This window comes from Tenrec ecaudatus, chromosome 2 (genome assembly GCF_050624435.1).
Source record: "Tenrec ecaudatus isolate mTenEca1 chromosome 2, mTenEca1.hap1, whole genome shotgun sequence".
NCBI classification, from domain to species: Eukaryota; Metazoa; Chordata; class Mammalia; order Afrosoricida; family Tenrecidae; genus Tenrec; species Tenrec ecaudatus.
The window spans coordinates 29,182,037-29,199,089 of NC_134531.1; the positions used below are offsets into that span (position 1 = coordinate 29,182,037).

A 17,053-nucleotide genomic window follows, 5' to 3' on the forward strand; every position below is an offset into this window, starting at 1 on the left:
TAAGGTAGAAATTGGCTTGTATAAAAGAAAAGGGTTGGAATATGTATGGTAATAAAAACACTTTATAAAAACTTTATGAGTATGGTTTACATGCTTAAGTCTGCTTAAAATGATCATAACTGAACAATTGGAAAATTTCTTCTTCTAACATAATGCCCATTCATTATAAGCTGAGCTAGTCCTAGTTTTTTACAGATCCCTTTGTACTCAGGATTGCTCTAACAGACCCGCACTGCACATCCATCTAACTTAGGAGCTGGGCCGGCCCAGCCTTCCTGTAAAGCTTTACTTAAGCAATACCCCAGAAACAGTAAAGAGCCATCACTGAGGAAAGTCTGCCCTTCAAAACAGCATATGAAGAACCAGCAATTGGCCCTCAAATGTAAACACCTCTCATTTCAGTTTCACAGAAACCGTGCAGTGCAGGGACTGCTCTGTCCTTACAGGAAACTGAGTTTCCCTAAAATTTTTTATTCAGTTTCAAAACATTTCAGTATTTATTAATTCCAAAGATCCAAACACCATGCAGTTGTGGCATTTTGGGAATTAGCACATTCAAGAGAGAAGCTGTGTTAAGGATGAAGTGAGTTGGATCTTTTTTGTATAGAAACTTGTTGGAGAAATTGTGAAAATTTCCCATGAAGATGTAAACTGTCCTCCATAGTCCAGTTGTTCCCAGCGATTTGGGAGTCTTGGTCTACCCTGGTCAGGCGTTTCAAAAGGTGCTCCTTTCACTGCTTGCAAAAATACAGACATCGCCGGTTATGTGTTATATTTGTTAAGGTCCAACCAACAGGAACACTGAAGAGGGGAATGCTGAGTAAGACAATATGAAGCAAGCCAACTCCTAATGCATACGTCATCACGTACCACGACTGTTCAACACACGAGTACTAGGACTCACCTCGCTGTGGATGACTCCAACATTTGTGTTTGCTCCGCCGGCCCACTCCCTGCCACCAGCCCGAGCAGGACCAGCCTTAAAACTCTTTTTTTAAAATTGGGTATAAAAAACTGTTTATACTGTAGAGTGCTTTAGATACATCTTATGGTATATGCTGATAAAATAGCCAATATTTTTGTAGATAAAGATAATAATTTCATTAAATTATTTTTGGAAATACAACCACCATACAGTGTACTTTTGATATACTCATAAATGTATTTTATTTGCTTTTTTGATTATCTTTTTTAAAATACAAGTGGAAATCTGGATTTTTAAAATTAATTTCTATAATTCCACACTACCAAAAATGAAATGTTAATATTTTGACTAGAGAAAAACTGCCAGTTATATTAAGCTATCATACAGATGACAAAGAATTATTTTTGATTATCATTTACTCAGGAAATGCCTGGATAATTATGTCATGGGGAGACCATACACTCAATTTTTCATAGAGTGTCTATGATCCAGGGACTCTACTTCTAAATTAAATCATTAACATTTCATGTAATATTTTTAAAACAGTAGAAAATATATTTTATATATAAACTCAATTAAAATCCTACTTTAACCTATGAGTTTATAAAATAATTGCCTCTGCATTTCTATTGATTTCCTTTCCTTTTGCCCGGTGGCTTGCCAAAGGCCTATTTCCTTAGAAAATCATTTCTTTGAGAATAGACATAAACTTCAAGGAAAATATTTATAGCAGGATACAGAATTTTTACATATTTCTAGAGCGATCACTGCATTATATAACAAACTTTTGTGATAGCACAGAATTATTTATAGACTACATCACAAGCTACCATGATTATTCCCTAAATCAGTCTCTACCTCACTTGCAACTTAACATCGCCCTCTTTTATTCTGCTGGATTTATCATGAAGACTAAAATGCACTGAAATGCAGCACAAAGAGATGAACAAATATGATAAAACTTTCAATTCAAGGAATATCATAAGAGATGTTTCTAAAAATTATAAAACTAAAATTAATGCCCCACCAATTGTTCTTGTAACCATGACTAATCAACATTCTAGCATCAATAGATAAAAACGACCTTTGAAATGCTTGCAGAGGGATAGATATTTTTGTGTTGTTGCCATGCATTGCTGTTGACTTCTCTCCAACTCGTGTTGTTGTTGTTAGTTGCCATTTAGTACTTTCCGACGCATAGCAACCCAATACACAGGAGACTGCAAGACTGCCCAGTCCTGTGGCATTCTCACACTGATTTTTAGGTTTGAACCTATTGTTACAAGCAAACTGCATTTTAAAATTGAGGACAGTGAGCTAGCTCATGCCTTTGGACCTGTTATCAGGAGAGACCAGTCCCTGGATGTGCTAGTCGCCTAATCTGGTGTCAATTTAAGGATTAAGAGTGTAGGGGTGGAGTCTAGGTTGTCCATCTGGAGATAGCCAATGAGAGTATGGTTGGCTTTCTCCTGAGAATTCTGGGAAATCTGGGACTTCCTCCTTGGCGGCGGAAGACGCTTCTCTCTCCCTGCTACTCCCTGGGAGACATTGCAGGAGACAAGTCACATGCACACAACCAGACCTTGGAAGCTGGAGAAGCCACAGAGAGATGCCTGCCAGCACTGAGATTCTTACAACGCCACTGGACCCAAAGACTTTCTGCACACTGGCCTGTGATCTTCCTGCATTTGGCTTCATTGCATGTGTTTCGTGAGTCTGAAGAGACTTTTATGGATTGGTATCAGACATATGGGCTAGTATCAGACTTATGGACTTGGACTGGACTGGGTTGGGATGTTTTCTCAATGTTCAATTCCTCTTGTATATAAACCTCTCCCTTATATACATATGTGTGTTTATGAATTTGTTTCTCTAGTCTACACGGACTAACACACTGGAAAAGGACATTATGCTTAATAGAGTGTCAGCAAAAAAAAAGGAATACCCTTAATTGGATGAAGTTACACAATAGTTACAAATTAACTCAACATAACAACTTTGAGAGAATGGCACAGGACTAGGCAGTACTTCCTTATCTTGCACATAGGGTCACTTTGAGCTGGACCTGAATTAAATAAACACCAACAAAGTGGTACTCAACAACAACATTTCCTTGTTCTGTTTGATGTACAGATTGCAGGTGAGCATAGCTAAATGTTCTGAATTTTTTATTCCTTTCAATATTATCCATAGTGGGTTTTTTTATAACTCATAAAAAAGTTCTTTCCCATAGTCTAAAACCACAAGTAAACATCTTTCTGTTGTTCTCTGCCTTCAGGAAAGATTCCTGTGACCATAGTCAGGGGCATCCCTCAGTCCATATCCTCTTCTGAAAGAAGATTGAATTTCTGTCAGCTTCCCCTCAATGTACTACTGTGCCCATTGTTGAATGGTCTTTAGGAAAATGTTACTTGTCTGCAAGATTAATGATATTGCTCAATAATTTCTGTATTGTGTGAGGTCATCTTTTATTTTGCCAAACCATGCTTTAGGAGCTAACCCAGACATCATACCAGTCCATATTTCAATCATATCATGCAGTAGTGTACAATTGCTACAATATGAATCTCTTCCAATCGATTGGCCAGGTAAGTATCTTCCAAGTTTCTTCACATAAATGAAGGAGTGTCTCTAGTACTTCATGGACATGTTGAAACATTTCATTTGGTGCTCTGTCAGTTTCTGGAGCCTGATTTTTGGCTAATGATGCCAGTGAGGCTTGGGGTTATTTTTCCTTCCATACCAATGGTTCTAGTTTTTGTTTTTGGTATATCTTGAAATAGTGGAATGTTGCTTAGTTCCTTTTCACACTAGGTGTTCTTTCCATTTTCTTTTTTTTTATGTTTGCTGCATCATTCAATATTTTTCCCATAAAATATTCTAATATTATAATTTAAGGCATGTATTTTTCTTTCTTCAGTCTTTTCAGCTTGATATATGCAGCACATGCCCCTCCTTTGATTTTCTAACACCAGGATTTTGCACATTTAAGGATAACTCCTTACTCTTTCTTCTCCAGATGTCTTGTCAAAATTTCTTGTTCTGCTCAGAGCAGCCAACGCACAGAGAGGACCATAGGGCAGGCCCCACCATGAGACACAATAACTCTCACTGACTCATAGCCCTACGGGGGACAACACTGGAGACACGGTGTAGGAATTGTGCCCGATCTGACCCCATCACACCAGGGTGAAACACTAAAGGCGTGCCACAGATCATCAAGGGTAGCACAGAAATAAAGTCACTGAGAACTCCCCTAAATAGACTTCAGGGGCAGGGCATGACACCTCATTAGACTTGACCAGAAAACACTCAAAAAGATCAACAAACAGACCTGGAACTATATATATATTTTTAAGTTTCTGTTAAGCTCTTTGATTTTATCACTTCTTCCACTTCATTTACCTTAATTAGTCTACCCTCAAGGGGAAGTTTCAGAATCTCTGCTGACCTCCACTTTGATTTTTTCACTCTTTCCTGCCACTTGCTTTCTTCCTGAATGATGTTCTCGATGTCATTCCACAACTCATCAGGTCTTCCGTCACTAGTGTTCCATGACCCCAGTAAATTCTTAAGATGTGCTTAAAATTCAGGTGGAGCATATTAAAGGTCACATTTTTGTCTCTTGTGGACTTATTTTAAAATTTCTTCAACTTCACTTCCAATGTTGCTATTGTTGCCAGGTGCCATCTAGTCATTTCTGGCCCAGAGTGACCCTAAGCCTGTCAGAAAGACACACTGCAGAGCCATCCTTAAGATCATTCCTATGCCTAACTTCATTTTTCCCAGCGAAGGTGTCAGTCCAACTTATTGAGGGTCTTCCAATTTTTCGCTGCCCCTCCACTTTACCAAGCATGATGTCCTCCTGACAAAACGTCCAACGAATGTAAAACAAGGTCTTCCTATACTTGAGGAACCCTCAGGCTATATTATATCCAAAACAGATCAGTTTGTCCTTTCAGTAGTCGATGGTACTTTTAATACCCTTCTTCAGTCTTTTTTATTCAAGTTCAACTTTCACATGTATATGAGACAAAAAGAAAATACCATGACTTGGGCCATTTGCTGTGGTAGTTACACAATTTGGTGTCATTTTGAGGATTAAGGGTGTAGGGATGGAGTCTAGCCTGTCAATCTGGAGATACCCAATGAGACCTCTGTGTGGGTATGGTCTTCTCCTGAGAATTCTGGGAAATCTGGTACTTCCTCCTTGGAGGCTGAAGACACTATCTCTCTGCAGACAATCCCCTGAGAAACATTGCAGCTGACAAGAGACCTAGAACTACACTAGTGCCCTAAATTTGAGGAGCTGCATGGACCTCCCTGGATGCAACCAAACCTCAGAAGCCAGAGAAGCCCGGCCAGCACTGAGATGTTTACACTGTCACTGGATCCAAAGACTTTCTACTCACTGGCCTGTGAGCATCCTGCATTCAGCATCATTGTATGTGTTTCATGAGTCTGAAGAGGACTTTATAGATCGGTATCAGACACATGGGCTAATATTGGACATAAGGACTTGATCTGAACTGGTCTGGGATGTTTTCTTAATATTGAACTTCTCTTATATATAAATCTCTTTCTTATATAAATATGATTGTTTCTATTGATTTGTTCCTCTAGTCTACCCGACTGACATAGGTGCACACTAATCCTCAATGAAACATTCTTGTTTTTCAATATGCTAAAGAGGTTTATGAAATTTATTTATCTAATGCAGCACGTCTTCTGATCTCTTGATTGCTGCCGCCATGAGCACTGATTGTGGATCCAAGCAAGAAAAAATCCTTGACAACTTCTACCTTTTCTCTATTGATCCTGATGTGACTTATTGGCCCAGTTGTGAGAATTTTGAGCTTCTTTACATTGACTACTCAACCATGCTGCAGGTTGAGATCCTTGGTCTTCATCAGCAAGTCCGTCAAGGACTCCTCCCTTTAGCAACAATATGTGTTATGTCCCAAGTGCTTAATAAGTCATCCTCCAGTCGTGATGCCACATTTTGCTCCATATAATCCAGTTTCCCTGAGGATATGTTCAGCACATAGATTGAATAAATATGGTGAAAGGATACAACCCAGAAGCACATTTTCCTGATTGTAAACCATGAGGTATCCCCTGGTTTTGTTCTCACAACTGCTTCTTGATCCAGGCGCATGTGCCTCTAAACACAATGAAGCGTTTTGGAATTACCATTTTTTCTCAATGCTATCAGTCCCGTGTTATTATCCATACACTAGAATGCTTTGGCAAATTCAATAACCCATAAGTAAACATCTTTCTGGACTCTCTGCTTTCAGTCAAGGTTCATTAGCAGTTGGAATGATATGATATATGTATTAAATACCAGTTAATGATTTAAAAACTAGATAATAAAACTAGATTTATAAAACTGAAAAAAATTCCAGTATTAAAAAAAATCCCATACCCTCACCAGCTGTGGTGAAGTGAAATCATTTTGTATGATCTTCTATCTGTAGTCTTTATAACTGCTAACCAGTGACTGGGTGGGATCATTGTATATACAAGGTGTACAGGTCTACAATTCAGGAAATGTTCAATTTCACCATTCCACTGGGTACAAGACAACCAGCTTGGAAGCAGGAACAGGAAGAATAGCACTAACAGTAAGAAAGAAGAACCATCAGCGGAGCCAGGGTGAGATCCATTACTGGACTGATAGAGGCAGCAGAGGTACCAGAGGTCACAACACTGAAACTATGAAGCAGACCGAGATGGAAGGAAAAGTCTGAGATCACCAGGTAGAGTAAAACTTCCTTGTCCCTGTCCCATGTCCCTGTACGTGTGGCTAAGCAGCTGAGAACCAGAAGGAGATGAGGTTGTAAAGAGACATTGAGAAGAGGGGGATGAAGAGTGCATCTTAGTTCTCTTCTGATCCTGACCTGTGAACTTCCCTGTAATCTGGAGTGTAGTCTTTGAGTTCTATGTTGCCACTGAGGTGGATTGCTGAACTCAGCAAAACTAGAGGGACCATTTGGCCTCAGGATACAATAAAGGACAGATGATGCAGACAAGTCCGTCTTCTACCATGTAGTCATCAGCCTTGTTGTGTAGAGCGATTTCTCTGTGTTTCTACCGAACCTGGAAAAGGCCAGGTGTGCTCCATTTACTCCACTCCATTTACTCACTGGAAATTATTGTATTATTATTTTTTAACTTTTCAATTAAAGAGCCCTGGTGATGTATTGGGCTATACATTAGGCTGTTTACAGAAAGGTCAGCGGTTTGAACTGACAAGCCACTCTGCAGGAGAAATCTGAGTCAGAATGCACTTGATGGCAATGACTTTGTTCATTTTTGGTATTAATGCTGGAATAAGATGATGCTTCACTAATAACTAATCCCAACACTGTCCTGTAATTTATTATTAACACGCTATTCAAAATAGCAGAAATGGCAGTTATGTATGTGGACCTCATCAGATGAATGACACGGGGATCAGATTGCCTTCACCTATTGAAAGAGACTTGGCAATGTATCCTTCTGTGGTGCAAAAGGTTGCTAGCGGTCGGACCAACTCAATGGCACCTCACCACGATGCCCACAGTGAAGGAACAAGGGGGAAAAGTCAACGTCGTCAGCCGCCACTAGGTAAGGAGCCACGTGTGGGGAAAACTCTAATTGCTCATTTGCGAATTCAAGTTTAAGCAGAGAGAAATTAAAATAAGGCCAAAAGAACTGAAATATGACCTTGAATATATGTACCTTTATTTAGAGACTATCTCAAGATTTGAGACATTGAATATTGACAGAAGAGCAAACGAGTTGTTGGGTGACATCAAGATTACCATCATGGAAAAAATAAAAAGGAATTAAGAAGATAAACAACAAAGAAACTGCTAAAGAGGAAGTCAGAAGAGATTCTGAAACTTGCTCTTGTGACGTGTTGTTGTTCTCAGTAGAAGCCCACAAGCTGGTTCCGACTTCACTCCTTAGCTCCTCGTTCTGCGTGGGACTAGGACTCTCGTTCCTGCTGAGATGATGTTAGGTGCATGGAGTCAATTCCAACCCATGCCTAGTGAACCCATGCACAAGGGGATGAAATGAAAGATGGGCCTTTCATTATACTCACAATTGCTCTTAAGCCTGAGCCAATTGTTGTAGTCGCTGTATCCATCCATCTCGTGGGGGCCGATCTCTTTTTCACTGCCCTGCACTTCACCAAGCGTGACGGCCTTCTCCAGAGACTATCCGGACAGCATGTCCAAAGTATGGAAGAAAAGTCTTGCCCTCTTTACCTCTAGGGAATACTCTGGCCATATTTTCCCCCAAAACAAATTGGTTTGTCCTTTTAGCAGTCCAGGGTATTGACAATATCTTTAACAGCATCATAATTCAAATTCATCAATTCTTTGTCAGTCTTCCTTATACAATGTCCAACTTGCATGGCATCTGAGGCAATGGACAGTCCCATAGCTTGGGTCAGGCATACTTTAATTCCCAAAGCGACACCCTTGCTTTCTAATTCTCTAAAGAGGTTGTGTGCTCTAGATTTATCCAATATAAAGCATATTTTGATCTCTTGGCTTATGTTTCCATGAACATTGATTGTGGGTTAAACCAAGACAAATCCTTGACAACTTCAATTTTTTTCTTCATTTCTCATGGTGTTACCTACTGGTCCAGTTGTGAGAATTTTAGTCTATGCAACATTGAGTTTTAATCTATATGAAGGCTGGAGTCCTTGATTTCATCACCAAGTAAGTCAAGTCCTCTCACGTTCAGCAAGAAAGGTTGTATCATATGCACGCGGCACGTTGTTAATAAGGCTTCCTGCAATCCTGATGCCAAGCTGTTCTTCATGTAAGCCAGCTTCTCAGAAGATGTGCTCGGCAGACAGAGTAAGGAGGGTGAGGGGATACAACCCGGAGGCACACCTTTCCTGACTATAAAGCACGTGGAAGCAAAGAAGTAAAAGAACCGCACAGAACATTGTCAAGGGAAGTGGAGAAAAACAATTAATGCTTTTAAATGCAATGTGCAAAGACCAAACATTACAAAGACAAGAAAGAACACGCTCCATAGTTCTCAAGCTGAGAAAACTGGAGAAAATTTCATTTGCTGTTGAAACACTGAAAGATTTAAGGATCAAATCATCCAAATCATAAACATTATACAAAGCATTTGAAAATGTTAAATGTAGGTTGGTTGTCAGTAATGAAAACTGTCCCTCCACCTAATTTACAATTAAAAAAGTATCAGAAATCAAAAAAGAATGGAAATAGTACACGGAGTCACTGTATTAGAAATGATTGGTTAATATTCCACCATTTCAAGGAGTACATTGTGATCAATAACTGGTGTTAGTGAAGGAAGATATTCAAGTTGCCTTGAAGATATTAATTATAAAATAAGGCAATGGAAATGTCTCTTACTACCAATGAAATGGTTAAACAAACTGATGCAGCAACACTAGAAGCATCCACACTCTGCACCAAAAAACTTGGAAGATATTTACTTGGCAAAGTACCTGAAAGAGAAAATTATTTTGTACCAATTCCAAAAAAAGAAGCTCTAACATAATGTAATTATCAAACAGTATCACTAATATTATTTGCAAGTAAAATTTTGCTGACATTATTTCAATTTGAAACAGTATACCTATAAGTATCTTCCAGGAATTGAGCCCTGATTCAGAAGAGGATATGGAATAAATGAAAACAGATGGATGTTGACTTAAGGCAAAGAATACCCCCCAAAATTAAAAACCTAAACCAAACGTATTTCTGTTTTATTGACTATGTAAAGCATTTGACCATGTGTCGCATCACAAACTGCTAAGGCCTGGTTGCTCCATGGTTACACATTGGATTGCTAACTGCAAAGTCAGAAATTCAAACCCACCAACCATTCCGTGGGAGAATGATAAGATTTTCTTTTTAACTAAAGAGTTACAGTCTCAGGAACCCACAGGAGAGTTTGACTCTGTCCTACAGGGTTGTAGAGTCAGAATCAACTCAATGGCCATGCATTTGTGTTTGATTTATCATAACAAACTTTGGATAACATTGAGATGAATGGGAATCCCAGAACATTTCCTTATCCTTATTCAGAACCTGTATAGGTCAGGGGTAGGTGAGGGGGAGGGGAGGGGGAGTAGGAGTCTTTTGAAAAGGATAATGGGAAAATAAGTGTCTTAAAATCAGAAAATGTGTTCATCTGGGTTGTACCCTTTCACCATATTTATTAACTCTGATCAATACATATTCAATCTGAAAGTCAAACAAACAACATGAGATACTGAACTATAAAGAAACTTGTCATCAGGATTGGAGGACGACTCATTACTGGCCTAAAAAATGCAAATGTCATAACCTTGTTTGCTAAAAATTAAGGGCAGTTGGAGATCACAGACAACAACCTTCAGGATGGATTGGGACTCAATGTAAACAACTGGTGGTAAGTAACATTAATAATAGAACTCAAGACAGCAAAATTTATAAGTCCCTGATGCTGAAGGTCCTCACACTGTACCAAGTGTTTGATGCCAAGTGTGATTGACAAGCTGTACTTTAAATTATTAGAGTATAACTGAAGAAAGAAAGTAAAATTTTGATGAAGAACCTAAAACAGGTACTGCAGAATTAAATTGACAGGAAGCTACCACAGATTCAGAAGAAGACACTGAAGAAGAGATACCTTGGCTGATATCAGATGGATCTTGGCTGAGCAGAATAGAAAAAGATGTTTACTTGTGTTTTATTGACTATGCAAAGGCCTCCAGCTTTGAAGATTGTAACAAACTATGGATATTCTTTAAAATAATAGGAATTCCAAAATACTTGAATGTGCTCATGAGAAACTTGTACATGGATCAAGAGGAGGTTGCGGGAACAGAAAAACTGAGTTATTTCAAATCAAGAAAGATGCACGTCTGAGCTGTATTCTTTCACCATTATTTAATCTGTATGCTGAGCAAATAATCAGGAAGCTCTATCATATGAAGAAGAATGTGGCATCAGGTTTAGAGGAAGGCTTATTAGCCACATGGGATATGCAAATGACAAAATCTAGCTTGCTGAAAGTGAGGAAGAATTGAAGAACTTGCTGATACAGATGAAGAATTGTAGTCTTCAATATGGATTACAACCCAATATAAAGAAAAACAAAATCCTCACAGTTGGGCCAATAGGTAGTATCAAGGTCAATGCAGGGGGAAAAATGAAATTGTAAAGATTTTGTCTTGTATGGATTCCTAATCAATATTCATTGAAGCAGCAATTTAAAGATCAAAGGACCCTGTGCATTAGGTAAATTTTCTGCACAAGACCTCTTTAAAATGTTGAAAAGAAAATTCTTTTGAGGGCTAAGATACATGTCACTCAAGCCATTTTTTATTGCCACATATGCACATAAAAACTAGACATTGAATTAGGAAGACAAAGGAAGAATTGAAGAATTTGAATTATGATGCTGGCCAGAAATATGGAAAGTGCCATATATCAACAGAGTTGTCTTGGAAGAAGAACAGCCAGAATTCACCTTAGAAGCAAGGATGGGGAGAGATCAATCTCATGTATTTTGAAGAAGTACATTATGTTTGGTAAAGTAGAAGGGCAGCTAAAAAGTGGACGAGTCTCAAGGAGATGGATTCCCACAGTGGCTGCAACAATGGGCTCAAACACATGGTGGAAATTGTATAGGCAGTGTACACAGGGTTGTTATGGGTCAGAATATCTAATAACAGTCAAGCGTACTTGAGAAAGAGCTGCTCTCTAGAAGTAGTGTCACTGCCATTGAGTTGGTTACTAATGATAGTGACTCTGTAGAACAGGGTAGAATTGTTTTGCGAGTATCTGAGACTTTAACTCTTTATGGGGCTAGAAACCCATCTTTCTGTCACTAAGAGTAGAGTAGGACTTAATTATAAAGATAGAGTAAAAGCGTTTAGAATCTTCATTTTTTTCACAACTTGAATGAAAATGGAAAGAAATATCAGCAATTATCTGTTAATAAACTAATCAGAGAATGCACAAGGAAAGAATATATAAAAACATAAAATGTCAAAATCAGTCAATCAAATAATTTCAATTAATTGATAATTGAAGCTATAAGAGATCACATGATAGAATATTGCAAAGTAGTCAAATAGACTACATCCGTGGAAAGGGATGATGGAGCAACCAGTATCACCAGTTAAAATAAGATTGAAAGTCATATATGGGGAAATAATTTACTCATAAGTATGTAAGTCAAATTGAAGTTTAACAAAAAACTGGTCTGCAAGTATCAAAATACAACTTTGGGTGTTTCCCACTTGAATATGCAGACCATATCAATGATAAGCAGATGCATTAAGCACTAATGACTAAGGACCAGATGAATTGTAGCATCATATAAAATAAATCATACATGAAAAAAGCCAAAAGGAATTTCAAAAGCAAGAACACAGGACAGAAGAAATTCTGAAAATTTCTCTTGATTATAGAGTAACTGCCATAAATGGAAGGAATGATGAATTAAAGGAGTTGAACAGTAGATCAAAGAAAGACAGTATGCTTCAACAGACGGAGTGAACATGACAATCACACATGTAATGATCTTGGGATTTAAAAACCAAAACACAAAATCATGCTAAGTATTTCTCAAGTTGAAAGAAGTAAATAAATAATTCAGGCTGGAGATTCAATATTGAAGGATACGGTTTGTTGTACTGTGTTCTGTGGGTACTGCTATGAAGCTGAAGGCTATGTCACTGGGATTTCAAATGATATTTAAGGAAATTAATAATTGGTATTTAATGATAACAGTGAATAAGTTTCAACAGAGCTTCAAAACTGACATCGGGATTAGCAGTGTACTTCTGAGGGATTTGCTACTGAAGCCATTCTGAGTAGCAGCAAAATAGATACTGCAGTTAAGACCCTCATATTGGTCTAGCAATGACCCTCTAAGACAAGGTGCAAATGTCCATTTGGGTTACTGATACTGTAAATCCTTATGGGATTAGAAAGCCTCCTCTTTCTTCAAGGAGCCCCTGGTGGTTTTGAACTGCTGACCCTGTGTTTAGCAGCTCCATGTGTAACCACTATGCAGACACTTAAAATATGACTGAGGAAGAGCTGCTTTTTCAAATTAAAGTCAACCACACTGATATGGATGAAATAAAGTTTGCAGGACCTTCATTCGCTAATGGGGTACAAATCAAAGTGAGAAATAACAGATGTAAACAACATTCATGACTGGAACTTGAAATGCACAATGTATGAATCTATGAAAATTGGAAGTTGTCATTGTGAAATGGACCTCACAATGATCAATGCCCTAGATATCAAGGAACTGAAATTGAATATTATTGGTCTGTTTGAATCAGATAATCATATGGTCCACTATGCTGGGAACACCAAATTCAAGAGGAATGATGTAATCAAAATTGATTTTCAAGAACTTCCCTGAAGTAAAATGCTGTCTGTGATAGGATAAAAGTTATGTCCATACAAATCAATACAGCCAATACAAGTATCATTAAAATTTATTCACTAACCTTTAAAGCTAGTAATGAAAGACTGAGGAATTCTAACAATATTTTCAGTTTAAAATCGATCATGCATGCAATAAGATGCATTTATAAATATTAGGAATTAGAATGAAAAAGTAGAAACAAAGAGGAACAAGCAGTAGTTGCAAATATGGCCAGGGGATAAGTATGAAGCTAGAGATCATGTGATACAATTTTGTGAGATCAATATCATCATCACAAATACTATTATACAAGAACATAATGACATCTACACATATGGACTTCTCCAGAGGGAAAACACAAAAATCAAAATGACTACATCTGTGAGAAGAAATATTGGAGAAGCTCAATAGGATCCTCCAAATGAGACCAAGCATGTCTATGGGACAGGTCACCGATTGCTCATATGTAAATTGAATTTGATTTTCAAAGATAGCAACTTGGACCATTGACTGGAAGAATCCAGATTTGTGTCCATTACAAAAAAAAGGTGACTCATCAGAATGCACAAACTACAGAACAAATGGTTGCAACAATATATTGATAGGGAACTGTTAGAAGTTCAGCCAGGATTCAGGAGAGGATTTAGAACAACAGATATATTTCTACATAGTTGATGTAGAAAAGATTGAAGTTGTCAAGGATTACCTCTTGCATGGATCCGCAATCAGTGCTCACAGAGGAGAAGAACTGCATAAATTCGCAACATTGCATTGGGTAAATCTGCTCCACAAGGATTTTTAAAGTGTTGATAGGCAAGATTGTTAATTTGAGGACTAAAGTGTGCCAGATCCAAGTCACGATATTTTCAATTGCCTCATATGCATGAGAAAGTTGGATATAAAATAAGGAAGACCAATGAAATTCAATGTATTTGAATAATGTTGCTGGTGACGAATGTGGAAAGAATGAAGGTCGGCCCCAAAGAAACAAATAAACATCAGTCTTGGAGGAAACACAGCAGAATGCAACTTAGAGGCAAGATGGCCAGACTTCATCTCAGGTACCTAGGCCATGTTGTTTGCAGAGACCACTTCCTGGAGACAGACATCATGCCTATCAAATTGGAATGGCAGCAAAATGGAGGAATGCCCTGGACAAGAGTCAGTGGTTGCAACAAGAGACTTAAATATAAAATTATTGTGAGGATGGTACAGGACTGGGCAGTGTTTCATTCTGTGGGGAAAACAGTCACTATGAATTGGAAATGACTTAAAGATACTTAAAAACAAAATCAATGGAAATATAAAATAATGAACCCCCTGAGGAAATCATATTATGCTTCTTTAAGCATTGGAAATAGAACTATCATATGACATAGCAATGTCTCCTCTTAATATATAGCCTAGACCAAAAAGAGCCGTGACACAAATAGATACTTGAACATAGTACACAATGTTTATTTCAGCAACATTCATAATAGCCAAAGCTTGGACACACATGCATGTCCATCAATGGAAGACTGGGCAAACAGACTATGGGACATAAACACAGTGGAATACAATAATGTTGTGATGAACCTGAGGAACCCTGCATAATATTGATGAACCTGGAAGACATTTAGACGAATGTGAAGCTAGTCAATCACAAAAGGTAAAACATTTGCATGAGTCTCTAGTATGAAAAGTTTTTAACACTAAGGAAAGTTATATTCTATGGTCATCAGGAGAGGGAGGGGAAGAGAGTGGCTAGAGGGCTAGAGGGTAAAGAAGACAATGTACAATAAATAAATGAATGAAGCAGGCAGGTGAAAACCCTGAGAGGAGTGTATGAATAGAAATGCACCTAGGAACAAATATTGGCTTGACAGAAGATATATTGACATGTTTATTTTGTCAAATGCAAATAAACTCATTATGTGATGAAATCTAGTGGGGTCAAAATTATTTTAAAATCTTTGAATACATAACCAAGTACCTTGGGGAAATAAGTCATTTGGCCTGGGACTCAGAAGCATGATCTCAGAGGACAGCTATATTAATTGATAAAACACACCTAAGACAATGTTGTACAGCCTACATTGGTGAGCAGCTACTCTGAATCTTAATATGTTCATGAGAAGCCCTACCAGGTCCAACTACTGTTTTCTTCCGGTTCAGAACAGAAAAAAAATGATGAAAATAAAAACACATGGAAAAAATAAATCCAGTGGACTAATGGACCATAGGAACACCAATCTTCGTGATTCTGAGCCTAGAAGAATTAGGTGGTACCCAGCTACGACTACCAGATGCTCTGGAACAAATCACATAAGAAAATCTTGGCTGTCGTTGTTGGGTGCCATCAGATTGATCCAGACTCTTAGAGATGCTGTGCACAGCAGAATGAAACACCACTCAGCCTTGTGCCACCTTCACAATTGTTGTTTTTGAACCCATTGTTTCAGCCACTGTGTCAATCCATCTTGCTGAGAGTCTTCCACGTTTTTGCTGCCCCTCAACTTTACCAATCATGTTGTCTTTTTTCCTGGAGATAGCAGAAGTAAAATGTGGAATAAACTCAAAATCATAAAATGTCCATTTATACTGGTCAGATTGAGAGTGGTAAAACCCCAACACGGTGATCTGTAGTCATCCTCCAGATCCAGAAAGATATTCACTCCCATGGCTCAGTTTTCAGCCAAGCAATGGGCCGGTCTATGAGGGGTACAGTAACACTAGGATCCTATGTATACCTTAGAATTATCAAGACTTTGGGATTAAATCAACAGTATTTTCCCAAGGACAAAATTCAGAGAGGTTATGAAACAAGGAAGGACCATAACAAAACACAGTGAGTAACTAGAATAAATGATGTCGGATTTTATGGCTTTCAGTCAATAACATGAAACATGTATGAATTGTTTAATGGACAGTAATCTGTAAAACATTACCCAATTCACAACAAAAGTCAAACAAAAAAAAAACAATATGATGATTAAAATAATCAGAGATGCCTGGAGCTAGTAGTTAAACAATAGAGCCAGTCATTAGAGAAGACCCAGTTAGCCAGGAGCAAAGAACTTGAGGAGACAAGTGGAGGATTTTTTTTTTGGTCAAAATGTCTAAAGAAGCCACTTCATAGTTAGACATTTGTACTCAGTTTCTTAATATTCTTTCATTCATTTTAATGTATTATTATTTCAGTGACTTCAAATGCATCTTCCTGAAGAATGTGAAACATGGAAAAGAAGATGTCTCTATAAGAGAATGTACTTGTTATCCTAACTCACTGAGTTGGTACAAAATATAAGGTATTTTGTCCTCTTGTGGATGGTGAGGGTTCAGTAATAATGCTAACGCAGCTCTGAAAGGTGACTGTGCATTTGTGTCATGCATTCTGTTATTTCAACCAAGTTCTTTTGTTTCATTGTAATTTTAGTTTCTAGTTCAGAAAAGCTTGAATTTGAGAAAGAAATCATGTAATTTCATTGTGTCATCATACTACACTTTAGATTAAAGAGTTAACAATCATTTCATCTTCTGAAAAAGCATCATATACTAAGGTCCTAAACTTATACTATTTCCTAAACATAAACTATTTGTAAAATAGTTAGCCACGTAGCTCTCTGCCTAATTCTCACTCCATCATAGTGGGATCTTTGTATAGTTAAAACTATTCCTGACCCAACAGCCTTGTGGTACCAGAATTACAACCACACAATAGTA

At 37.9% G+C, this 17,053-nt stretch overlaps 1 pseudogene; it reads right to left on the reverse strand.

Moving 5' to 3' along the window:
* Positions 1-490: 490 nt before the first annotated feature.
* The window catches only part of LOC142439929 (ORM1-like protein 1 pseudogene), a 33,818-nt pseudogene continuing 17,255 nt past the window's right edge, over positions 491-17,053 (reverse strand).